The 25,872-nt window shown below is 46.5% G+C and overlaps 1 protein-coding gene across 1 annotated transcript in view; it reads left to right on the forward strand.

Moving 5' to 3' along the window:
* The first annotated feature begins 351 nt into the window (after positions 1-351).
* Positions 352-25,872, forward strand: part of RESF1 (retroelement silencing factor 1) — a 44,582-nt gene continuing 19,061 nt past the window's right edge. Inside the window, exon 1 of the mRNA XM_038767698.1 lies at positions 352-427. The gene's annotated coding sequence lies outside the window, so the exon portion shown is untranslated. The remainder of the gene's footprint in view (positions 428-25,872) is intronic.

A 25,872-nucleotide genomic window follows, 5' to 3' on the forward strand; every position in this document is an offset into this window, starting at 1 on the left:
TTGGATTTGGTGAGAAGGAGATCGTTGGTGACCGTTGACCATTCATTCATTCATTCATTCAATCGTATTTATTGAGCGCTTACTGTGTGAAGAGCACTGTACTAAGCCCATTCATTCATTCATTCATTTAATCGTATTTATTGAGCGCTTAGGAAGTACACATTGGCAACATATAGAGATGATCCCTACCCGACAACGGGCTCACAGTCCACCGTGAAGAAGGCAGTTGAGAGGTGGAGGGAGATTAGAATGGAGTAGAAACCGTTGGATTTGGTGAGAAGGAGATCGTTGGTGACCGTTGAAAGGACCGTTTCTGTGGAGTGAAAGGGGCGGAAGACACATCGGAGGGGGTGAAGGGGAGAATTGGAGGAGAGCAACTTCAAGCAGCAGGTGTAACCAACTCAATCAAGGAGTTTGGAGAAGAATGGTAGGAGGGAGGTGGGATGGTAATTTGGAGGGAACCATGGGGTCCAGGGAGCGATTTTTTTAGGAAAGGGGTGACATGAGCCCACCTCATGGCAGAAAGGAAGAAAGGCTTAAGGTGTTTGTAACTAAAAAACGTCAGCTCCAGTGTGTGATTAAGAGGGCTGTCCTCCCTCAGGGCTTGGAGAGGCCCTGCTATCAAGACTGGGAAATCTCACCTCCTCCAAGAGGCCTTCCCAGACTGAGCCTTCTTTTCCCTCTCCTCCTCCCCCTCCCCACAGCACTTGTATATATATTTATACAGATTTATTACTCTATTTTACTTGTACATATTTACTATTCTATTTATTTTGTTAATGATGTGCATATAGCTTTAATTCTATTTGTTCTGACGGTTTTGACACCTGTCTCCATGTTTTGTTTTGTTGTCTGTCTCCCCCTTTCAGACTGTGAGCCTGTCGTTGGGTAGGGACCGTCTCTCTATGTTGCTGACTTGTACTTCCCAAGCGCTTAGTACAGTGCTCTGCACACAGTAAGCGCTCAATAAATGTGATTGAATGAATGATTGAATCAAAAGCTTTTATTGAGTGCCCACTGTGTGCTCTGTGTTAACTCTGGGAGCTGTTCTAATAACAATAATGATAATTGTGGTATTTGTTAATCATTCATATTTATTGAGCACTTACTGTGTGCACAGCACTGTACTCAGTGCTTGGGAGAGTATGGTATAGCAACGAACACAACGAGCTCACAGTCTAGAGGGGGAGACACATTAAATAAAAAGGTAAATAAATTACAGATATATATATATATATATATATATATATATATATATATATATATATGTATGTGCTGTGGGGGTGAAAGGAAGGATGAATGAAGGAGCAAGTAAGAGTGGTGCAGAAGGGAGTGGGAGAAGATGAGAGGAGGGCTTAGTCAGGGAAGGCTTCTTGGAGGAGATGTGCCTTCAGTAAGATTTTGAAGTGGGGGAGAGCAATTATCCCTCTGATATAAGGAAGGAGGGCATTCCAGGCCAGAGGTAGGATGTGGGTGAGAGGTTGGCGGCGAGGGGGCAAACTGATGGAGTGTTTTAAAGCCAATGGAGAGGAGTTTTTGTTTGATGCAGAGGTGGATGGGTGACCACTGGAGTTTCTTGAGGAGTGGGGCAAACCCTGTCTGAACGGTTTTGAAGGAAAATGATTCAGGCAGCCTCTGGACTGGAGTGGGGAGAGACAGGAGGCAGGAAAGTCAGCGAGGAGGCTGGTAGAACAATCAAGTCGGGCTAGGATAAGTGTTTGCATTAATGTGGTAGCAGTTCGGACGGAAAGGAACGGGTGGATTTTGGCGATGCTGTGATGCACACAGTAAGCGCTCAATAAATACGATTGAATGAATGAATGAAGGTAGAACTGACAGGATTTAGTGATGGCTTGCCTGCGTGGGTGGAGCGAGAGAGAGGAGTCAAGGATAATGCCAAGGTTACCGGGCTTGTGAGACAGGAAGGTTGGGGGTGCTGTCTACAGTGATGGGAAAGTGAGCCGGAGGACAGGGTTTGGCTGGGAAGATAAGTTCAGTTTTAGCCATATTAAGTTTGAGGTGACGGGAGGACATCGAAGTAGAGATGTCTTGAAGGCCGGAGGAAATGTGAGACTGCAGAGAGGGAGAGAGATAAGAGGGAAGGAGAGTTAAGCTCCTATTATGTGCCAAACTCTGTTCTAAGCATTGGGGTAGATGCTCTAAGGTAGATAAGAGCTTGGGCTTGGGAGCCAGAGGACTCGGGGGGTCTAATCCTGGCTCTGCCACTTGTCTGCTGTGTGACCTGGGGCAAGCCACTTCACTTCTGTGCCTCAGTGACCTCATCTGTCAAATGGGGATGAAGACTGTGAGCCCCATGTGGGACAACCTGATTGCCTCGTATCTGCCCCAGTGCTTAGAACAGTGCCTGGCATGTAGTAAGCACTTAACAAATACCATTGTTATTTTCTTCTGATGGTATTTTGCAAGCCTCCCTTTTCATCTTAAAACTGGCCTGGCCTTTTATCTTATCTGCATTCCTGGCTTGCATTCTTTTTTGGAAACCTGGCCTTCCACCTTGCATCCTTAAGTAAACCTGGCACTCCTTTGCTTTGAACAAGTCCTATTAAGGCCCAGACCCCTACTCCGAGCATTGCGCTATGCGCCTGGGAGAACACAGTAGCTTGGGAGTCAGAGGTCGTGGGTTCTAATGCCGGCTCTGCCACATGACTGCTCTGTGACCTTGGGCAGGCCGCTTAACTTCTCTGTGCCTGTTACCTCATCTGTAAAATGGGGATCAAGACTTTTGAATCCCATGAGGGACAAGGACTGTATCCAACCTGATTATCTTGTATCTACCCTAGCGCTTAGAACAGAGCCCGTTGTTGGGTAGGGACTGTCTCTGTTGCCGAATTGTGCTTTCCAAGTGCTTAGTACAGTGCTCTGCACACACTAAGCTCTCAATAAATACGATTGAATGAACCCTAGCGCTTAGAACAGAGCCCGTTGTTGAGTAGGGACTGTCTCTGTTGCCGAATTGTACTTTCCAAGTGCTTAGTACAGTGCTCTGCACACAGTAAGCTCTCAATAAATACGATTGAATGAATGAATGAAAGAATGAACAGTGCTTGTAACAGCATCCTATGCTAAGACATTGACCTTATTTTACTTGTACATATTTATTCTATTTGGTTTGTATGTTTTGTTTTGTTGTCTGTCTCCCCCTTCTAGACTGTGAGCCTGCTGTTGGGTAGGGACCGTCTCTAGATGTTGCAAACTTGTACTTCCCAAGCACTTAGTACAGTGCTCTGCACACAGTGAACGCTCAATAAATACAATTGAATGAATGCTTGGTAACTAGTAAGTGCGTAACAAATACCATAATTCTTCTCCTCCTTATTAATTAGCAGACCTGATCCTTGCCTTCAAAGAGTCAGTCAGTCGATCATATTTATTGAGTGCTTTCTGTGTACAGAGCACTGTACTAAGTCCTTGGGAGAGGACAATATAACAGACGCATTTCCTGCCCAAAGGCATCAGTCAGTGGTGTTTATTCAGTGTTTACTATGTGCAGGACAGCCAGTCAGTCATATTTATTGAGCATTTATTGTGTGTAGAGCACCGTACTAAGCGCTTAGAGAGTACAATACAGCAATATTACTGGACAAGGAGAGTGTTTGTATATTGTTATATTGTACTTTTAGACTGTGAGCCTACTTTTGGGTAGGGACTGTCTCTATATGTTGCCAACTTGTACTTTCCAAGCGCTTAGTACAGTCCTCTGCACACAGTAAGCGCTCAATAAATACGATTGATGATGATGATGATGATGATACTCTTCCAAGCGCTTCAAGTATAGTGCTGTGCACACAGTAAGCATTCAATAAATACCATTGAATGAATGAATGTAACAGACACCCAACAAGCTTGAAATCTAGAGTAGTATACTAAGTGCCTGGGAGAGGACAAACCAGAAAAGTTAGTGGACACATTCTCTGCCCGTGACGAGCTTACCTTGTAGAAGACTGTTTAGCAGGGCATATGTTTATGGCTTCTTAGAAGCAGCGTGGCTCAGTGGAAAGAGCACGGGCTTTGGAGTCAGGTCAGGGGTTCAAATCCCGGCTCCGCCACTTGTCAGCTGTGTGACTTCTCTGTGCCTCAGTTCCCTCATCTGTAAAATGGGGATTAAGACTGTGAGTCCAACGTGGGACAACCTGATCACCTTGTAACCTCTCCAGAGCGTAGAACAGTGCTTTGCACATAGTGCTCAATAAATGCTATCATTATTATTATTCTCTCGGTGAAGGAACCATGCAGATAGCCCCATCCCCGATTGGGGGAAGAATTCGGAGGGTCAGAAATCCAGGACCTGCCGAGATGTCCTCTGTGGTGACCCTGGTCAGGGGAGCCGGCTGCCAGTCACCCCTATTCCACAGTCCGGCCGCGTGAGAAAGGTGCTCTCTAGATTGCAGAATCGCACCCGAGAGAGCATTCCACCTGCAAGACCCTTCTCTTTCTGATTCCAGGGTGTCAGGTGAGAGTCTTCCAGGAATGATTCACCATTCGGTCGTATTTATTGAATGCTTACTGTGTGCAGAGCACTGTACTAAGCGCTTGGGAGAGTACGATATAACAATCAACGGACACCTTCCCATCCCACAACGAGGATGAAAGAGAAGATGATATATTGCAGCCGGGCCCCCAGTCTTTAAGTGACGGGGCCGGGGGAATCTCAACCACTAGGCAAGATCTAAGAGCTAGTTAATATTTTGTTTTTGTTTTTCAAATGGTATTTAAGTGCTTACTATGTACTAGGCACTATACTAAGGGATAGGTCTCTAAACTGCAAGCTTGTTGTGGGCAGGGAATGTGTCTGTTGTTATATTGTTCTCTCCCAAGCACTTAGTACAGCGCTTTGCACACAGTAAGCGCTCAATAAATGCAATTGAATGAAGGAATCAGGAAGGACACAGTCCCTGTCCCACAGAGAGCTTACAGTCTTAGTCCCCATTTTACAGATAAGGCAACTGAGGCCCAGAGAATAATAATAATAATAATAATAATAATGATGGCATTTGTTAAGCGCTTACTATGTGCAAAGCACTGTTCTAAGCGCTGGGGGGAATACAAGGTGATCAGGTTGTCCCACGTGGGGCTCACAGTCTTCATCCCCATTTTACAGATGAAGTAACTGAGGCTCAGAGAAGGTAAGTGAACTGCCCAAGGTCAGACAGCAGACATGTGGCAGAGCTGGGATTCGAACCCATGACCTCTGACTCCCAAGCCCGGACTCTTTCCACTGAGCCACGCTACTTCTCAGAGACTTGCCCAAGGACAAGGAGCAGACAGGTAGCGGAGCTGGGATTAGAACCCAGGCCCTCTGACCCCGAGGCCTTTACTCTTTCCACTATTCCATACTGCTCCTCTATTTATTGAGTGCTTACTGTGAACTGACCACTTAAGAGAATACAGTACAACAGAGATGGTAGACCTATTCCCTGCCCACAAGGTGTTTATAGTCTCTCAGGGGGAGATGGATATTAAAGTTAGGGAGTTGGGACCCAACCATCAGCCAGAAGGGTGGCTTGGACAGAGGAGCACTGTGGCTTAGTGGAAAGAGCATGGGCGTCACAGCTGATACGTGGCGGAGTCGGGATTAGAACCCATGACCTCTGCCTCCCAAGCCCAAGTGGAAAGTTGACTCTTCCCACTGAGCCACGCTGCTTCTCTGGGAGCTTAGACTGTGAGCCCCATGTGGGATCTGGGGATCTTGCGTTCTATCCCAGTGTTTAGTACAGCGCTTGGCTCCTAGTAAGCGCTTAACAAATACCACAGCTATTTTCATTGCTTTGGGAAGATACTTCCGGATTCGCGACCGGCCTGGAAAAATTTTCAGAAGGGGAATCGGAAAGATGTAATCTGTGAGTTGCCGTCACTTTTTGAGCGGTACGGAGGTTTGGCCTTTAGTCGGTATTTGAGGATCGTCATCCCGGTTAGATGGTGAACATCAAATAATGGGGTAATGGAATGTAGGTTATCCAGGTGACAGATCCCAGCATAATTGATATCAGGATTGGTTTTGGAAGGTGGCAATTTGGAGGTATGTGCTCCTGGAAAGAGTCCAGTCTATAACTGTGCAGAGTCGTCAACAAAGAAAACCGTGTTCCTTAGTTCTTTGGGGTTTTTGATGGTGTTTGTTAAGTGCTTATTATGTAGCAGGCACAGATGAGGTAACCAAAGCATGGGAAGCAGCGTGACTCAGTGGAAAGAGCACGAGCTTTGGAGTCAAGAGTTCATGGGTTCAAATCCCGGCTCCGCCAATTGTCAGCTGTGTGACTTTGGGCAAGTCACTTCACTTCTTTGTGCGTCAGTTACCTCATCTGTAAAATGGGGATTAAGACTGTGAGCCCTCTGAGGGACAACCTGATCACCTTGTAACCTCCCCAGTGCTTAGAACAGGGCTTTGCACATAGTAAGCTCTTAATAAATGCCATCATTATTATTATTATTATTTTCCATTAATTCAGTCGTATTTATTGGTCGCTTACTGTGTGCAAAGCTCTGTTGAGTAAGACAATAAACAGACACATTCCCTGCCCACAATGAGCTTACAGTCTAGAGACACATAGAAGTGACTTCCCAAGATCACATGGCAGACAGGTTTGTGGAGGCAGGATTAGAACCCAGGTCCCTTGGCTCCCAGGCCCGTGCTGTATCCACTAGGCCATGCTATAAGCTCGTGCATGGGGCTTGTCTGTTGTATTGTCCTCTCCCAAGCGCTTAGTACAGTGCTCTGCACACAGTAACCTCACAATAAGCACAATTGATTGTCTCGTTTTTCTTGCGTGCAGGCCTCCCCACTTCCTTCCTTCCTTCCATTCCCCTTTCTCCGGAAATCCTGTGTCTGTGTCCTCTTCCACCCTTTGTCCTTTCCCCGGCTTCCCGTTCCCTGTCCCCGATGTCAACAGGAAACTCAGTCTCCAAGTCCCTATTCTGCCCTTGACTCTTTTTCCTACTCCCTTTTCTCTTTACTGAGTCTTGGCCAGGCGGGGAATTATTAACTGTTACGCGTGGGCAGGATAATTGGGGATTAATTCAATAGAATTTCAATAGAATTTATTGAGCGCTTACTTTGTGCAGAGCACTGTACTAAGCGCTTGACTGTACTAAGCGATTAATAGTTGATCCTTGTCCCAGCATCGTATTTGGACCGTAACATCCACGGGGACACTCTTCATTAGGGATAATTTGGGAAATCAAAATCCAGAAAGACAAGGAGAAAAGGATCAGCAACCATGAGCGGGATCTCGGGGGCAGCAGCGGGGATACCTGCGGAACCCAGCGGCCTAGGGAAAAGAGCCCAGGCAGGCTTGGGAGGCAGAGGACCTGGGTTCTAATCAAACCCATCTCTGCTTGGTGCTTGCTGGGTGATCTTGGGCAAGTCACTTCACTTCTCTGGGCCTCTGTTTTCTCAGCTATAAAATGGGAATTAAATTCCTGTTCTCCCTCCAATTTAAGACTGTGAGTTTGAGACTGGGTTCTTATCTAATCCCAGCTCTGACTGTTACTTGCTGGGAGACCTTGGGCAAGTCACTTCTTCTTGGGGCTTCTGTTTCCTCAGATATAAAAATGGGGATTAAATACCTGTTCTCCCTGCTACTTAAGACTGTGAGCCCCATGTGGGACATAGACTGTATCCAACCTAAGAAGCAGCATGGCTCAATGGAAAGAGCCCGGGCTTTGGAGTCAGAGGTCGTGGGTTCGAATCCCATCTCTGACACATGTCTGGTGTGTGGTCTTGGGCAAGTCACTTAACTTCTCTGAGCCTCAGTTCCCTCATCTGTAAAATGGGGATGAAGACTGTGAGCCCCACGTGGGACAACCTGATCACCTTGTATCCCCCCCAGCGCTTAGAACAGTGCCTTGCACATAGTAAGCGCTTAACAAATGCCGTCATTATTATTATTATTAATTTACCTGAACCTACCCAGGTGCTAGAATAAAATACTAATAGCACATTAGTAAATGCTTAACAAATACCCTTAAAAAACCCCAGAAGATTCTGATGATAAGGCAGAGCTCTGATTCAGTAAGGGCTGGATAAATTCATTCAGTTGTATTTATTGAGCACTTACTGTGTGTAGAGCATGTATTAAGCACTTGGAAAGTATAATTCAGCAATAAAGAGAGACAATCCCTTCCCACACCAGGCTTACAGTCGAGAATAAATGAGGTTGTATTGTTCTCAGTTCTGCTGTTGGGGAAACTACTCTAAGATGAATTCTTTGTTAGTATATTTTCATTACCGTGTTGGGATCTGAGAGGTTACCAAGATGGAAATAGTGAAGGGGTCGTGGCTTTACAGAAACTATTACTTTTCTTTGATTTTGGAGACTTTGTGGCGAAGGCTGTTGGGGAAACTAAGATGAATTCTTCGTTAGTATATTTTCATTAACACTCTCTCCTTTATTATCCGACAGACCAGACTCCCCGCACCTTCAAAAACTTACTGAAATCACATCTCCAAGAGGCCTTCAGCCCTCATTTCCCCTTTTCTCCTTCCCCTTTGAGTCACGCTTACCCTAACACTAGCCCCACAACACCGATGGGAGTTACCATCGTCATCAGTGGTATTTATTGAGCACTTACTGTAGGCAGAGCACTGTACTAACCTCTTGGGAGAGTACAGTACAACAGAGTTGGTAGACAGTTAAAGTGAGTGGCAAAGATAGGATCCTCTCAAAATGGATTCACGCGAGGATGTGGTCGTGTTATAAGCGTGTCGTGTTCTTTAATGATGGCTGTCAATTACTTCCCCGTATGAGTGGTGTTGGGAATAGTGGTGAGCAGTTTTGAAGCTGGCAACCTGATAGGGATGTAAGTAAATCCTTGTACTCTGCCGTTTCCCCTGTCTGGAATTCATTTTAATGTTTGTGTCCCCCTCTAATAATAATAATAATAATGATGATGGCATTTATTAAGCGCCTCCTATGTGCAAAACACTGTTCTAGGCTCTGGGGAGGTTACAAGGTGATCAGGTTGGCCCGCGGGGGGCTCACAGTCTTAATCCCCATTTTACAGATGAGGTAACTGAGGCACAGAGAAGTGAAGTGACTTGCCCAAAGTCACACAGCTGACAATTGGCGAAGCTGGGATTTGAACCCATGACCTCTGACTCCAAAGCCCATGCACTTTCCCTGAGCCACGCTGCTTCTCTAAGCTGTAAACTCCTTGTGGATAATAATAACAATGGTAATGATGGCGCTTACTATGTGCCAAGTAGTGTTCTAAACTCTGAGGTAGATACAAGGTTATCAGGTTGTCCCACGTGGGGCTCACAGTCTTAATCCCCATTTTACAGATGAGGTAACTGAGGCGCAGAGAAGTGAAATGACTTGTCCAAAGTCCCACAGCTGACAAGTGGAGGAGCCGGGATTAGAACCCACGACCTCTGACTCCCAAGCATGGGCTCTTTCCCCCTTTTAGACTGTGAGCCCACTGTTGGGTAGGGACTGTCTCTATATGTTGCCAATTTGTACTTCCCAAGCGCTTAGTACAGTGCTCTGTACATAGTAAGCGCTCAATAAATACGATTGATGATGATGATGATTAAGCCACGCTGCTTCTGATAGGAATCATGTCTACCAACTGTATTGTAATGTAGTCTGCTAAGTGCTCAGTACAGCACTTGCACACAGTAAGCGCTCAATACCACTGATTGGTTATTTCCCCTCTGTCCTCTGAATTGTATACCTGCTCCTATTTGGTTTTTAGGATACTTAAGCACTTAATAAGTGCCAGGCGCCATACTAAGCACTGAGGGAATACAAGCTAATCAGGTTGGATGAAGTCTCTGTCCCACGTGGGGCTCACAGTCTTGATCTCCATTTTCCAGCTGAGGTAACTGAGGCCCAGAGAAGTGAAGTGACCAGCCCAAGGTCACCCAGCAGCCAAGTGGCGGAGCCAGGTTTAGAACTCAGTCAAGAGAGAAGATGGGAGAAGAAGCTTAATGGAAAGCGCACGGGCTTGGGAGTCAGTCAGAGGTCATGGGTTCTAATCCCCACTCTGCCCACTTATCAGCTGTGTGACTTTGAGCAAGTCACTTCACTTCTCTGTACCTCAGTTCCCTCATCTGTAAAATGGGGAATTAAGACTGTGAGCCCCACATGGGACAATCTACCTTGTATCTACCCCAGCGCTTAGAACAGAGCTTGGCACATAGTAAGCGCTTAACAAATACCATCGTTATTAATAAATGGAGCAAAAGGAAGCCTATTCCCAGTATACTAGGATCCAATCAATCAATCAATTGTATTTATTGAGCGCTTACTGTGTGCAGAGCACTGTACTAAGCGCTTGACGATCCAGAGAAGCATTGTGGCCTAGTGGAAAGAGCATGGGCCTCGGAATCCTAATCCCGGCTTCGCCACGTGCCTGCTGGATGACCTTGGGCATGTCACTTCTTTGGGCCTCAACTGTAAAATGGGGATTCAGTCATACTCCCTCCTACTTAAGACTGTGAGCCCCATGTGGGACAAGGACTGTGTCCAACCTGATTAACTTGGATCTACCCCAGTGTTTAGAACATTCAATCATTCATTCAATCGTATTTATTGAGCGCTTACTGTGTGCAGAGCACTGTACTAAGCGCTTGGGAAGTACAAGTTGGCAACATATAGAGACAGTGGCTGGTACACCTGTCTACTTGTTTTATCTGTCTCCCCCTTCTAGACTGTGAGCCTGCTGTTGGGTAGGGACCGTGTCTATATGTTCCCAATTTGTACTTCCCAAGCGCTTAGTACAGTGCTCTGCACACAGTAAGTACTCAATAAATATGATTGAATGAATGAATGAATCGCTATATGTTGCCGATTTGTACTTCTCAAGCGCTTAGTATAGTGCTCTGCACACAGTAAGCGCTCAATAAAAACGACTGAATGAATGAATGAATAGTAAGTGCTCAAGTACCATTATTATTATTTTTACATAATAATAATGAGTGCATTTGATAAGCGCTTACTGTGTGCCAGGCAGTCTACTATGCACTGGGGCAGATACAAGCAAATCGAGTTGGACACAGTCCCCGTCCCCTGTGGGGCTCACAGTCTCAGTCCCCATTTTACAGGTGAGGTAGCCAAGGCCCAGAGAAATGAAGTGACTTTTCCAAGGTCTCACAGCAGACAAGTGGTGAAGCTGGGATTATAACCCGTGACCTTCGGATTTCCAGGCCCGTGTTCTAGACCACTACGGCATGCTGCTTCTCTTGGGCAGGAAGGTTCTCTATTATCCTTTTGGGGGGAAGGTTCTGGGGGAATGATTAAAGGCCTGTTTCTGTTCTCAGTCATCAGTCATTAGTCATTCATTCATTCAATCTCATCTCCCCCCTTTTAGACTGTGAGCCCACTGTTGGGTAGGGACTGTCTCTATATGTTGCCAACTTGTACTTCCCAACCGCTTAGTACTGTGCTCTGCACACAGTAAGCGCTCAATAAATACGATTGATGATGATGATGATTTCTTGAGCGCTTGCTGTGTGCAGAGCACTGCACTAAGCTCTTGGGAAGTATAAATCGGCAACACTAATGTACAGGCAAGGCAGAGAGTAGCCAAAGGTGGAAATTATGACGGGCGTCTATGGTCCTTTCAAGTTCCCTCTAGGCTTGGAGTTCAGCCCTGTCAGCTGACTGGGAGTGTCTTTTCACCGTGCCTTCATTTCCCTATCCAGAGTGACCCGATTTTCTGGGAGAGCTCAACGGTAGCGGTGAGAGGATACGATGGGTCAGAAAGATTGCTAGGCTGGATTGGGCTCAGTCAATGTCTGGGAAGCCACTTAGGCCCCTGGCAGCTTTTACCTGACTCCAAACCAGCCACGGATACGGTCACTGTATCCCACCACCACTGCCCTCTCAGTTCCAGCTTGCCGATGTGGCTAGCTCTGTCCTTGCCTGAAGCCAAGGAGGAGAAGTAGGGTGGCCTAGTGGATAGAGCACGGGCCCAGGAGTCAAAAGGACCTGGGCCCCGCCACTCGTCCGCTGTGTGACCGTGGGCAAGTCGCTTCACTTCTCTGGGCCTCAGTTCCCTCACCTGGAAAGTGGGGATGAGGACTCTGGACTGTTTCCAACCCGATGAGCTTTTATCTACCCCAGCGCTTACTACAGTGCCTGATGTAGTAAATGCTTAAGAAATGCCATAAAAGTAAAACATAGGGGATGCTTTCGGGTGGAATTGACTGCACTTCCCTTCTTTTGAAACGAACTTTGTTGTTCTTTTCCTGCTGGATTTTGTGTGGGGAAATAGGATGGGCTACTAACTTGGCTGGCTGATGATAGGATTGAGCTGAATTGATGTCACCAAGCTAGGCACCCCCAAGCTTCCACTGACCATCACCGTACTGGTCCATTATCCTTATTTTATCCTAATTTTACCCATTATCACTTTATCCTTTCTGGGTTCTGACCCCTGCTTATGAGTTTGAGAATCAGCCAGCATATGAAATGGGGTGTGGATGAGGGAATGAAATAAACTGCAAATTCCTCGTGGGTAAGGAACATTTCTACCAACTCTATCATGTAATCTCCCGAGCATTTAGAAGCTCTCGTTTTCACACACAGTCCCATTTCTCTCCTGATCCTTGCTCTCTGAGTTAAGCGAACCCAGTCCGTACACCCTTGAAATAAGCAGTGGGTTGGGCTTAAAGGAGGACTCCAACTCTGAATGTAGTTTCATTTCTCGGAGAGAGCTTCTTCCTTGATTGCAAACTCACTGTGGAAAGGGAAGGTGTCTACCAGCTCTGTTTTATTGTACTCTCCCAAGCGCTTACTACAGTGCTTGGGACACAGTAAACACTCCATAAATATGACTGCTTGCCCAGCGCCATGGGCAAAAACCTAGCTTCACTTCTCCCATTCAAACTACCCCATCCTCACTTTCCCCCTAACATTTGGGAAGTTTCCATGTGATGCCTTCTGCACATTTCAAAAGTTCTTAATCGCTCCTTTCACCAAAATCCCTGCACATCCCCGGACTAGGGTACGATCCTCATGGATCAAAAGAAAATCTGTGAATTTAAGGAACTTCAGTCCTCTAGACTGTAAGCTCGTTGTGGGCAGGAAATGTGTCTCTCAACTCTGTTAATAGAGAAGCAGCATGGCCCGGGAGTCAGAGCTCTGGTACTTGCCTGCTGTGTGACCTTGGAAAAGTCACTTAATTCCCATGCACATCCCCAGCTGGCTCAGAAGTTCACTTCTCTGGGCCTCAGTTACCTCATCTGTAAAATGGGGATTAAGACTGTGAGCCCCAAGTGGGACAGGAACTGTATCCAACCTGCTGAGTTTGTGTCTACCCCACTGCTTAGAATAGTGCTCAGCATATAGTAAAGGCTTAACAGATGCCATTATCATCATCAACTCTGTTGTATTGTACTCTCCCAAGCGCTTAGTACGGTACTCTGCACAAAGTGCTCAGTAAATACCATTGTTTGATTTGGGATAATACAGAAAACCTAACATCAAGGTGCTGTTGGGTAGGGACCATATGTGACCGTCTCTCTATGTTGCCGATCTTACTTCCCAAGCACTTAGTACTGTGCTCTGCACACAGTAAGCGCTCAATAAATACGATTGAATGAATGAATGCAGCAAATAGAAGGGAGGATTGGGTTCATTCATTCAGTCGTATTTATTGAGCGCTTACTGTATGCAGAGCACTCTGCTAAGCACTTGGAAAGTACAATTTGGCAACAGAAAGGTTTCCACAGGAAGAGATGACTTGCAAAGGGGAAGTGAAAGGGAGAGAAATGAGATTTTGAGGAAGATGGTAGTAGACAGAAGAGAATACGAAGTAAGATGAAGAGGCAGATTGGGAAGAGCATAAACAGGACTGAAGTTGTATTTTGGTTGAGGGCGGCCATAATCAATGAACCGTAAATGGGAGAAGCAGCTTGGCCCTAAGGGAAAGAGCTGGGGCCTGGAAATCAGAGGACGTGGGTTCTTCTCTGCCTCTGCCCCTTGTCTTCTGTGTGACGGTGAGTGAGTCGCTTCACCTCTCTGCCTCAGCTGCCTCGTCTGTAAAATGGAGATTTAGATTGTGAGCCTCATGTGGGACGTGGACTGTACCCAACCTAATTAGCTGGTATCTACAGTGTCTGGCACGTAGTAATCGTTGAACAAATACCATTTTTAAAAAAAGCACGGAAGTCAAGGATGGCTTATAAATCGAAGACTCGGTATTCTTAGACTGCTTTACCACTTCCCTCATCAGTATATCGCACGCGTCATTCAGTAGTATTTCGCTGGTTTGGCAGCCCCCCTTGAAAGGAGACTTTCTGGAACCACTACTGAAAAATGACAAAAACAGAAAAGCCCCCGAAACAACCAGGTTCAAATTTGAAACTAGATGTGGCATTGCTTTGGTTTATCTGCTTTTCAAAATCAGCTCTGAGATCTTTTTCGTGAATATTTTTGCAGCAACCTCCTAGCAAAGGGCACTTTTTGTTGGCTTTTTTTTGTTGTTAGTTTTTCATAGTATTTTTTAAGCGCTTACTGTGTACCAAGCACTGTACAAAGGTTGTGAGCTCTGGACTCTGGAAAGGAGAAATAATGTCTGGCCCTGGGATCTTGCCATAACTGTAGGGAGGTTAAAAGCGGAAACTCTGGCTGGGTTTCTAGAATGATTTGTTTCCTAAATCGCACAGTGCCTTTCGCTGGCATCATTCATTCATTCATTCACTTGTATTTACCTCTCAGCGTGGCTCAGTGGAAAAGAGCCCAGGCTTTGGAGTCAGAGGTCGTGGGTTCAAATCCCTGCTCCACCAATTGTCATCTGGGTGACTTTGGGCAAGTCACTTAACTTCTCTGGGCCTCAGTTACCTCGTCTGTAAAATGGGGATTAAAACTGTGAGCCCCCCATGGGAAACCTGATCACCTTGTAATCTCCCCAGCGCTTGGAACAGTGCTTTGCACATAGTAAGCGCTTAGCAAATACCATCATTATTATTATTATTGTATTTATTCATTCAATTGTATTTATTGAGCACTTACTGTGTGCAGAGCACTGTACTAAATGCTTGGGAAGTACAAGTTGGCAACATATAGAGACGGTTCCTACCCAACAACAGGCTCACAGTCTAGAAGGAGACAGACAACAAAACAAAACATGTGGACAGGTGTCAAGTTGTCAGAACAAATAGAATTAAAGCTAAATGCACATCATTAACAAAATAAATAGAATAGTAAATATGTACAAGTAAAGCATGTACTGTGTTCAGAGCACTGTATTTATGTGAGCCCACTGCTGGGTAAGGACTGTCTCTATATGTTGCCAACTTGTACTTCCCAAGCGCTTAGTACAGTGCTCTGCACACAGTAAGTGCTCAATAAATACGATTGATTGATTAAGTGCTTGAAAAGTACAATACTGCAATAAAGAGGCAGAGACACAGTGGAGCCACTGTCTCGAATTAAAGAAGCAGCATGGCTCAGTGGAAAGAGCACGGGCTTTGGAGTCAGAGGTCATGGGTTCAAATTACGACTCTGCCACTTGTCTGCTGTGTGACTGTAGCCAAGTCACTTAACTTCTCTGCACCTCAGTACCCTCATCTGTAAAATGGGGACTAAGACGGTGAGCCCCATGTGGGACATGGACTGTATCCAAAGCAGCATGGCTCAGTGGAAAGAGCCCGGGCTTGGGAGTCTCATGGGTTCTAATCCCGGCTCTGCCACTTGTCAGCTGTGTGACTTTGTGCAAGTCACTTCACTTCCTTGGGCCTCAGTTCCCTCATCTGTAAAATGGGGTTGAATACTTGTGAGCCCCGTGTGGGACAACCTGATCACCTTATAACCTCCCCAGTGCTTAAAACAGTGCTTTGCACATAGTAAGTGCTTAATAAATGCCATCATTCTTAGTATTATTATTATTACCCCAGTGCTTAGTTCAGTGCCTGGAGCATAGTAAGTGCTTCACAAATACCATTTTTAAAATAATAATTAATTGAAGGGTAATGGCCCATGTGGATTGATTGTTTGATGATCATTACCTGTTGTCTTCAGTCTTCCCATGAATAATAATAATAATCAATCAATCAATCGTATTTATTGAGCGCTTACTGAGGGCAGAGCACTGTACTAAGCGCTTGGGAAGTACAAGTTGGCAACCTGAAGAGACAGTCCCTACCCAACAGTGGGCTCACAGTCTAGAATAATAGTAATAATAGAATAATAATAATAATAATGATGGAATTTAAGTGCTTAATATGTGCAAAGCACCATTCTAAGTGTTGGGGGGATACAAGGTGATCAGGTTGTCCCATGTGGGGCTCACAGTCTTAATCCCCATTTTACAGATGAGGTCACTGAAGCTCAAAGAAGTTAAGTGACTTGACCAAGGTCACACAGACATGTGGGGGAGCCAGGATTAGAACCCATTACCTCTGACTCCCAAGCCCGTGCTCTTTCCACTGAGCCACGCTGCTTCTCTCATGAATATATAGTTGTCATATTGCACGGGCTTGGGAGTCAGAGGACCTGGATTCTAATCCCCGCCACTTGTCTACTGTGTGACGTTGGGCGGGTCACTTAACTTCTCCGTGCCTCAGTTACTCCATCTGTAAAATGGGGATTAAGACCAAGAGACTAAGACTAAAATGGGAGAGATTCAAGTTGACTGCACCAAAGAAAGCAACGGTAAACCACTTCCATATTCTTACCAAGGAAACTCTGTGGATCCACTACCAGAACGATGGCAGATGGGGGTGGGGCATTCCGGGAGAGATGTGTCCGTGGCATCGCTATGGATCAGAGACAACTGGACGGCGTAAGACAAGACATAAGTGTTATAGAAGTCAGGGCGGGGTGAATATAGGGTGAAAATCCAAGTGCAAGGGCACACAGAAGGGAGTGGGAGAAGAGGTACTTTCCAAGCTCTTAGTCCAGTGCTCTGCACACAGTAAGCGCTCAATAAGCACGACTGAATGAATGAAACAAGGGCTTAAATCCTCTCTGAGGGAAGGTGGGGACCAGGTCACTGGGGGAGTTTGAAGGTTCTGGCCACTCAATACTCAATCAATTAATCAATAGTACTTATTGACACCTGACTTGACACCTGTCCACTTGTTTTGTTTTGTTTGTCTGTCTCCCTCTTCTAGACTGTGAGCCCATTGTTGGGTAGGGACCGTCTCTATATGTTGCCAACTTGTACTTCCCAAGTACTTAGTCCAGTGCTCTGCACACAGTAAGCGCTCAATAAATACGATTGAATGAACAAGGATCCTCAGACTGAGGTAGCTGAGACCCCAGAGAATGTCAGGGTCACTCACCCTCATGTAACTGGAACAAGCTCCCCCTTGCAAGGGAGCAGAGAAAGGAGACGCCATCGGGCTGATGAATGGGAGACAAACATGATGAATGGGAGACAAACATCAACGTGAGAAAACTGACAGGAATGAAGGAAATGCAGAACTTACTGAGCTCAATCTGGAGTTTCTCTGAAAAGGAACAGAAAGAAGTCAGGGACCTTCCAGAACGAGAGAATTGGGGGTGGACTAGAAGGGAATGTGATGGGGTCAGAGGAGTCTGTTTCTGGAACATGTGTCAGGGGACTGGCCCCATGGACAGGAACCCAACTGCCCAGAGAATGATGCATGGATTCGGAATGGTGACATTGTCCCCTGAATATGCAGGAAGAGCCAGCTTGTCTGTTATCAGTTGAATGAATGACAGGGACTGTGACCAATCTGATTTGCTTGTATCCACCCCAGCACTTAGTACAGTGCCTGGCACAAAGTACATAACAAATGCTATTATTATTATTATAACTATTATTACTAGGGACACCCCCCCCCCCCCCCAATGACTGTCACCTCTTTGAGTTCCAAACAAAGGACAAATGTTCTAAACCACTGAATCAAACTTAGTAAATTCTCATCTCTGCTTGAGGTTTCCCGCTTTTGTTAGTGTGCTCTGCACACAGTAAGCGCTCAATAAATACGATTGATTGATTAATACATGGAGAAGTAGCTGAGAGTTGATTTCAGGTGAACAAACGTTTTGATGAATGAGTGGTATTTTGAGCATTTACTGTGTGCAGAGCACTCTACTGAGCACTTTAGGAGACTCTGTTGACGTGACCCCCTCCACCCTCAAGGATCACACCATCCAGCAGAAACCCTCCCCGTGTTTCATTTTATGCAAATGATTTAAGCTGAGATGGGCTCCACTTGGTTTGTCTGGACTCAAACAGGGGTTTTCTAGAAATCGTGAAATGTGGTGTTTCCTAGAAGTAGCGAGAAAGGGAGTGGGTCCAATTTGATTAGCTTCTATCTACCCCGGCACTTAAGACAGTCCTTGGCACATGATAAGCACTTAACTAGTACCATAATTCATTCATTCATTTAATCGTGTTTATTGAGCACTTACTGTGTGCAGAGCACTGCACTAAGCGCTTGGGAAGTACAAGTTGGCAACATATAGAGACGGTCCCTACCCAACAGCGGGCTCACAGTCTAGTCTAGTCTGTTTTCTAAAGTGCTGTCATGTGAATCCAAGCACCTATTCCATCCTACCTTTCTTACTGCCTCAGCTTCGTTGCTGACCTCCCAGCCTCCTGTCTCTCCCCACTCCAGTCCATACTTCAGGCCGCCGCCTGGATCTTTTTTCTAGAAAACCATCCAGTCCGTGTTTCCCCACTCGTAAAGAACCTCCAGTGGTTGCCCATCCACCTCCGCGTGAAATAGAAACTCCCCACCGTCGGCTTTAAAGGACTCGGTCACCTTGCCCCCTTGCTGCCTCTTCTTGCGGCTTTGCTCCTAAAACCCAGTCCGCACATTTTGCTCCTCTAATACCAAGCTACTCACCGTTCCTCCATCTCATCGATCTCGCCACCGACCTCTCGCCCACATCCTGCCTCTGGTCTGGAACGCCCTCCCTCTTCATTTCCGACCGGTGATCGCTCTCCCACCTTCAAAGCTTTGTGGAAGGCACATCTCCTTCAAGAGGCCCACCATTCATTCGTTCACTCAGTCGTATTTATTGAGCGCTTACTGGGTGCAGAGCACTGGACTAAGCGCTTGGGAAGTGCAAGTCGGCAACCTGTAGAGACGGTCCCTACCCGGCAACGGGCTCACAGTATAGAAGGGGGAGACAGACAACAAAACATGGAGACAGGTGTCAAAATCGTCAGAACAAATAGAATTAAAGCTGTATGCACATCATTAACAAAATAAATAGAACAGTAAATATGTACAAGTAAAATAGTAATAAATATGTACAAATTATATACAAGCGCTGTGGGGAGGGGCCCGCTGTTGGGTAGGGACCGTCTCTATATGTTACCAACCTGTACTTCCCAAGTGCTTAGTACAGTGCTCTGCACACAATAAGTGCTCAATAAATACGATTGAATGCATGAATGAGGGAAGGAGGAAGGGCCGGGGGGGATGGGGAAGAGGAGAGGGAAAAGGGGGCTCAGTTTGGGTCTTCTCTGACTAGTCCTTCATTTCCTCTTCTCCCACTCGCTTTTGCGCTGCCTTCGTACTTGGATTTGCTCCCTCTATCCACCCTCCCTCAGCACTTATGTCCATCTCCATCATTTATATTAATGTCTGTCTTCCCCCTCTACTCCCTTAAGCTTGTTGCGGGCAGGGAAAGCATCGACCCACTCTCCCAAGTGCATAGTGCAGTGCTCTGGACACAGTAAGCACTCAATAAATGCCACTGATCGATCGCTTTAATTAATTAAAATGAGGCTTCATAGTAGAGCAGGCCTTCCGTCCAGAGGAAAGGATTTGAACTGTCTGCATTTCGATTTACTGCTCTCCAATGTCATTGCTGTGCAGCCACCTGGTGGTCAAAATATATGTTTCTCATTTGTTAGATCAAAAATTAAACTTTTTTAATCAAATTTTTTCTTTAAGAAACTATAAACACATCTGTAGATCAACAATTGAACTTTTTTAATTAATTTTTTTCTTTAAGAAACTATAAACACATCTGTAGAGCCTGGGTATTGACACAGAGATTTAAAAAAAAAAATGATGGCATTTGTTAAGCGCTTACTATGTGCAGAGCACTGTTCTAAGCGCTGGGGGGGATACGAGGTGATCAGGTTGTCCCACGTGGGGCTCACAGTCTTAATTCCCATTTTACAGAAGAGGGAACTGAGGCTCAGAGAAGTTAAGTGACTTGCCCAAGGTCACACAGCAGACGTGGCGGAGCCGGGATTCAAACCCATGACCTCTGACTCCAAAGCCCGTGCTCTTTCCAATGAGCCACGCTGCTTCTCTTAAGCAGCTTCTCTTAAGCTTCTCTTAAGAGATAGACAGAGAAACAAGATCTACCCATAGTACAATCAAATATTCCAAATAAAAATTTAATCGATGGGGCTCCTGGTGCAAAATTATGTAGAGTAGCAGTCCAGCACTGTTTTGTTTTGTTTTCCTTATCCATCCAGCTGACGTTGAGGGCTGAAATGGCTGTTGCTTGTCTCTGCCTCTTGTCATTCTCTTCCTTTTCGTCCGGCACCAGAGTGAGTTGCCGCGTCAGCCATGCACCTGACTTGTCAGAATCTTTGCATAATAATATTAATAATAATGTTGGTATTTGTTAAGCGCTTACTTAACAGCCAAGCACTGCTCTAAGCACTGGGGTAGATACAAGGTAATCAGGTTGTCCCGTGTGGGGCTCACAGTCTTCATCCCCATTTTACAGACGAGGGCACTGAGGCCCAGAGAAGTGAAGTGACTTGCCCAAAGTCACACAGCTGACAAGTGGCAGAGCCGGGATTAGAACCCACAACCTCCGATTCCCAAGCCCGGGCTCTTTCCACTGAGCCACGCTGCTTCTCTACCATTTTCAGAACTTGGTTTCGGTTGTGTGCCTGTGTAAATGTAAAGGGGTGTTGGCAAAGGGTGGTTGGGACTGAATAGAGAAGCAGTGTGGCTCAGTGGAAAGAGCCCAGGCTTGGGAGTCAGAGGTCATGGGTTCAAATTCCAGCACCACCACTTGTCAGCTATGTGATTTGGGGCAAGCCACGTCACTTCCCTGGGCCTCAGTTACCTCATCTGTAAAATGGGGATTAAGGCTGTGAGCCCCATGTGGGACAACCTAATTACCTTGTATCCCCCCCAGCATTCAAAACAGTGCTTTGCACATAGTAAACACTTAACAAATGCCATTATTATTATTATTATTAATAGACTTAGTAGTAGTTGTCGTAATAGTAGTAATAGTAATATTCATTCATTCATTCAATCGTATTTATTGAGCGCTTACTGTGTGCAGAGCACTGTACTAAGCGCTTGGGAAGTACAAGTTGGCAACGTATAGAGACGGTCCCTACCCAACAGCGGGTTCACAGTCTAGAAAGGGGAGACAGATAACAAAACAAAACAGGGCTCTGCGTGGAGTGAAGGGTGGAAACGGTCAGCAACCGAAAAGCAGGGCCTGACCCGGCAGGGGCTCAGAGCAGTCGCAGCATCAGTTACTGAGTGCCCCCGCGGGAAAGAGAAGCAGCCTGGCTGGGAATCAGCAGGACCTGGGTTCTAATTCTGCCTCTGCCACCCATCTCATTCTTGCCTGTCCCTCCGTCGACCCCCGGCCCACGTCCTTCCCCTGGCCTGGAATGCCCTCCCTCCGCACATCCGCCAAGCTGGCTCTCTTCCTCCTTTCAGAGCCCTACTGAGAGCTCACCTCCTCCAGGAGGCCTTCCCACACTGAGCCCCGCTCCTCCTCCTCTCCCCATCACCCCCCCGCCCTACCCTCTTCCCCTCCTCAGAGCACTTGTGTATATTTGTACATATTTGTTGTTGTATTTATATTTATTAATGATGTGTATATAGCTATAATTCTGTTTATTCTGCTGGTATTGACACCTGTGTACTTGTTTTGTTGTCTGTCTCCCCCTTCTAGACTGTGAGCCCGTTGTTGGGTAGAAACTGTCTCTATATGTTGCCGATTTGTACATCCCAAGCGCTTAGCGCTAAGAGAAGCAGCAAGGGTTAGTGGAAAGAGCATGGGCTTGGGGAGTCAGAGGTCATGGGTTCTAATCCCGGCTCCGCCGCTTGTCAGCTGTGTGACCTTGGGCAAGTCTCTTAACTTCTCTGTGCCTCAGTTCCGTCATCTGTAAAATGGGGATGAAGACTGTGAGCCCCACGTGGTACGACCTGATTGCCTTGTATCTACCCCAGTGCTTAGAACAGTGCTTGGCACATAGCACTTAACAAAATACCAACATTATTATTATTATTAGTAGTAGTAGTAGTAGTACTGTGCTCTGCTCACAGTAAGTGCCCAATAAATACAACTGAATGAATGAATCTGCTGTGTGACTTTAGGCAAGTCACTTCATTTCTCTGGGCCTCCATCATCTCATCTGTAAAATGGGGATTAAGAGCGTGAGCCCCATGTGGGACAGGGACTGTGTCCAACCTGATTTACTTGTATCTACCCCAGAGCTTAGATCAGCGCTTGGCACACAGTGAGCACTTACCAAGTACCGTAATTATTATTATTGTTACAGTGCACTCTACTAGTCTCTTGGGAAGGAACACATGCCCTGCCCACAAGGAGTTTACGCTGTAATTGGGGAATCAAAAATAGTTTGGGAATCCCCTGAGGAACAGGAAACATGTCTATTTCTTATCTTTGTAGTCTCTGCTAGTGCTTTGTACAGTGTCCAGCATACAGTATTCATTCATTCATTCAGTTGTATTTATTGAGTGCTTACTGTGTGTGGAGCACTGTACTAAGCACTTGGGAAGTACAAGTTGGCAACATATAGAGATGGTCCCTACCCAACAGTGGGCTCACAGTCTAGAAGGGGGAGACAGAGGACAAAACAAAACATATTAACAAAATAAAATAAATAGAAGAGTAAATATGTACAAGTAAAATAGAGTAATAAATCTGTACAAACATATACAGGTGCTGTGGGGAGGGGAAGGAGGTAAGGCGGGGGGGTATGGGGGGGGGAGGAAGGAGGGGGCTCAGCCTGGGAAGGCCTCCTGGAGGAGGTGAGCTCTCAGTAGGGCTTTGAAGGGAGGAAGAGAGCTAGCTTGGCAGATGTGTGGAGGGAGGGCATTCCAGGCCAGAGGGAGGACGTGGGGTGGGGATCGACGGCGGGATAGGCGAGAACGAGGCCCGGTGAGGAGGTTAGCAGTGGCAGAGGAGCGGAGGGTGCGGACTGGGCTGGAGAAGGAAAGAAGGGAGGTGAGGTAGGAGGGGGCGAGGTGATGGACAGCCTTGAAGCCCAGGGTGAGGAGTTTTTGCCTGATGCATAGTTTGACAGGCACTGGAGATTTTTGAGGAGGGGAGTAACATGCCCAGAGCGTTTCTGCACAAAGACGATCCGGGCAGCAGTGTGAAATATAGATTGAAGTGGGGAGAGACAGGAGGATGGGAGAACAGAGAGGTGGCTGATGCAGTAATCCAGTCGGGGTAAGATGAGAGATTAAACCAGCAGGGTAGCAGTTTGGATGGAGAGGAAAGGGAGGATCTTGGCGATGTTGCGGAGGTGAGACCGGCAGGTGTTGGTGATGGATCGGATGTGAGGGGTGAACGAGAGAGCGGAGTCGAGGATGACACCAAGGTTGCAGGCCTGTGAGACGGGAAGGATGGTAATGCCGTCTACAGTGATGGGAAAGTCAGGAAGAGGGCAGGGTTTGGGAGGGAAGATAAGGAGTTCAGTCTTGGACATATTGAGTTTTAGATGATGGGCAGACATCCAGATGGAGATGTCTTGAAGGCAGGAGGAGACACGAGCCTGAAAGGAGGGAGAGAGAGCAGGGGCAGAGATGTAGATTTGGGAGTCATCAGCGTAGAGATGATAGTTGAAGCCATGGGAGCGAATGAGGTCACCAAGGGAGTGAGTGTAGATAGAGAACAGGAGGGGACCAAGAACTGACCCTTGAGGAACCCCTACAGTTAGGGGATGGGAGGGGGAGGAGGAGCCCGCAAAAGAGACTGAGAATGAATGGCCAGAGAGATAAGAGGAGAACCAGGAGAGGACAGAGTCTGCGAAGCCAAATTTGGATAGCGTGTTGAGGAGAAGGGGGTGGTCCGCATTGTCGAAGGCAGCTGAGAGGTCGAGGAGGATTAGGATAGAGTAGGAGCCGTTGGATTTGGCAAGCAGGAGGTCATTGGTGACCTTTGAGAGGGCAGTTTCCGTGGAATGTAGGGGACGGAAGCCAGATTGGAGGGGATTGAGGAGAGAGTTGGCGTTGAGAAATTCGAGGCAGCGCGTGTAGATGACTTGTTCAAGGAGTTTGGAAAGGAATGGTAGGAGGGAGATAAGATGATAACTAGAAGGTGAGGTGGGGTCAAGAGAGGGTTTTTTTAGGATAGGAGAGATGTGGGCATGTTTGAAGGCAGAGGGGAAGGAACCAGTGGAGAGTGAGTGGTTGAAGATGGAAGTTAAGGAGGGGAGGAGGGATGGAGCGGGAGATTTCATAAGATGAGAGTAAACAGTTACTAAATAAAAACATTTTGGACCCAGAGAAAATAAGTGGATATGTATCTATCTATATCTATAGATATAGATATACTTGTGTGTGTGTGTGTGTGTGTGTGTGTGTGTGTCTGTGTGTGTCTGTGTGTACATATATGTACCCAGCATGGCTCAGTGGAAAGAGCCTGGGCTTGGAAGTCAAGGGTCATGGATTCTAATTCTGGCTCCACCACTTGTCAGCTCTGTGACTTTGGGCAAGTCACTTAACTTCTCTGTGCCTCAGTTCCCTCATCTGTAAAATGGGGATTTAAGAATGTGAGTCCCACGAGGGACAACCTGATTACCTTGTATCCTCCCCAGTGCTTAGAACAGTGCTTGGCACGTAGTAAGGGCTTAACAAATACCATTATTATTGTTATTATTATTACCACACACACACTCACGCACACACAAGTTTCAAGGGACATGGTGTAAAAAGGAAATGTTGCCGATTTGTACTTCCCAAGCACTTAGTACAGTGCTCTGCACACAGTAAGTGTGCAATAAATATGACTGACTGACTGAATGAATGAAATAAATACTGGAGTCTGCTGGAGGTCTGTGGATCAGGATTCTGGGAAGCTAATTAGGGAAAGCTTGGGGGCAGGGTTGGGATTTTAGGAAGGCTTTGAATGTGGGAAGAGCTGGGGTCTGATGTGAGGAGGGAGGGAATTCCAAATTAGAAGTGCGCAAGAGAGCAAAGGCAGCAGTGTGGCCTAGTGGATAGAGCCCAGGCTTGGGAGCCCGAGGACCTAGGTTCTAATCCCGGCTCTGCCACCGACCTGCTGTGTATCTTGGGCAGGTCACTTCACTTCTCTTTGCCTCAGTTACCTCATCTTCAAAATGGGGGTTAAATTCTACCTCTCCTACTTTGACTGTGAGCTCTCGTGGGATAGGGACTTTGTCCGACCTGATGATCTTGTATCTACTCCAGCGCTTAGTAGGGTGGCTAGCGCATAGTAAGCACTTAACTACCACTTAAAAAAGGGGGCAGGGGTGGAAAATGGAGAGTGGAGTGAGGTAACCGCTAGAAGGTTGTTTGGGAGGAGCCAGGAGAGCGGGTTGGGGAATCTCCGGTGAGATATCTGTGAGTTGTTCTGGTCTGCTCTGTCCTTTGCAGGGCATCGCCGTTAATGGGGAAAGGAGCAGCGGAGAGATAATCAGCGTATTTTCCTCTCTTTAAGATTGATTCTCTGTGGTGAGAATGGAGCCATTTTTACTGGTGCACTGTAGTTGGGGGAGCGAGTGTGTCCTTAATTTGGTTTTGGCTGCATAGGCTAGCATATCTTTTCTTTTTCTCTCCATTTTTTTTCTGGTATTTGTTACACCCTTACTGTGTGTCAGACACTGTACGGAGCGGTGGGGTGGATATTTCTAGACTGTGAGCCCGCTGTTGGGTAGGGACCATCTCTGTATGTTTCAAACTTGTACTTCCCAAGTGCTTAGTACAGTGCTCTGCAA

Source organism: Tachyglossus aculeatus, chromosome 2 (assembly GCF_015852505.1).
Source record: "Tachyglossus aculeatus isolate mTacAcu1 chromosome 2, mTacAcu1.pri, whole genome shotgun sequence".
Lineage (NCBI taxonomy): Eukaryota > Metazoa > Chordata > Mammalia > Monotremata > Tachyglossidae > Tachyglossus > Tachyglossus aculeatus.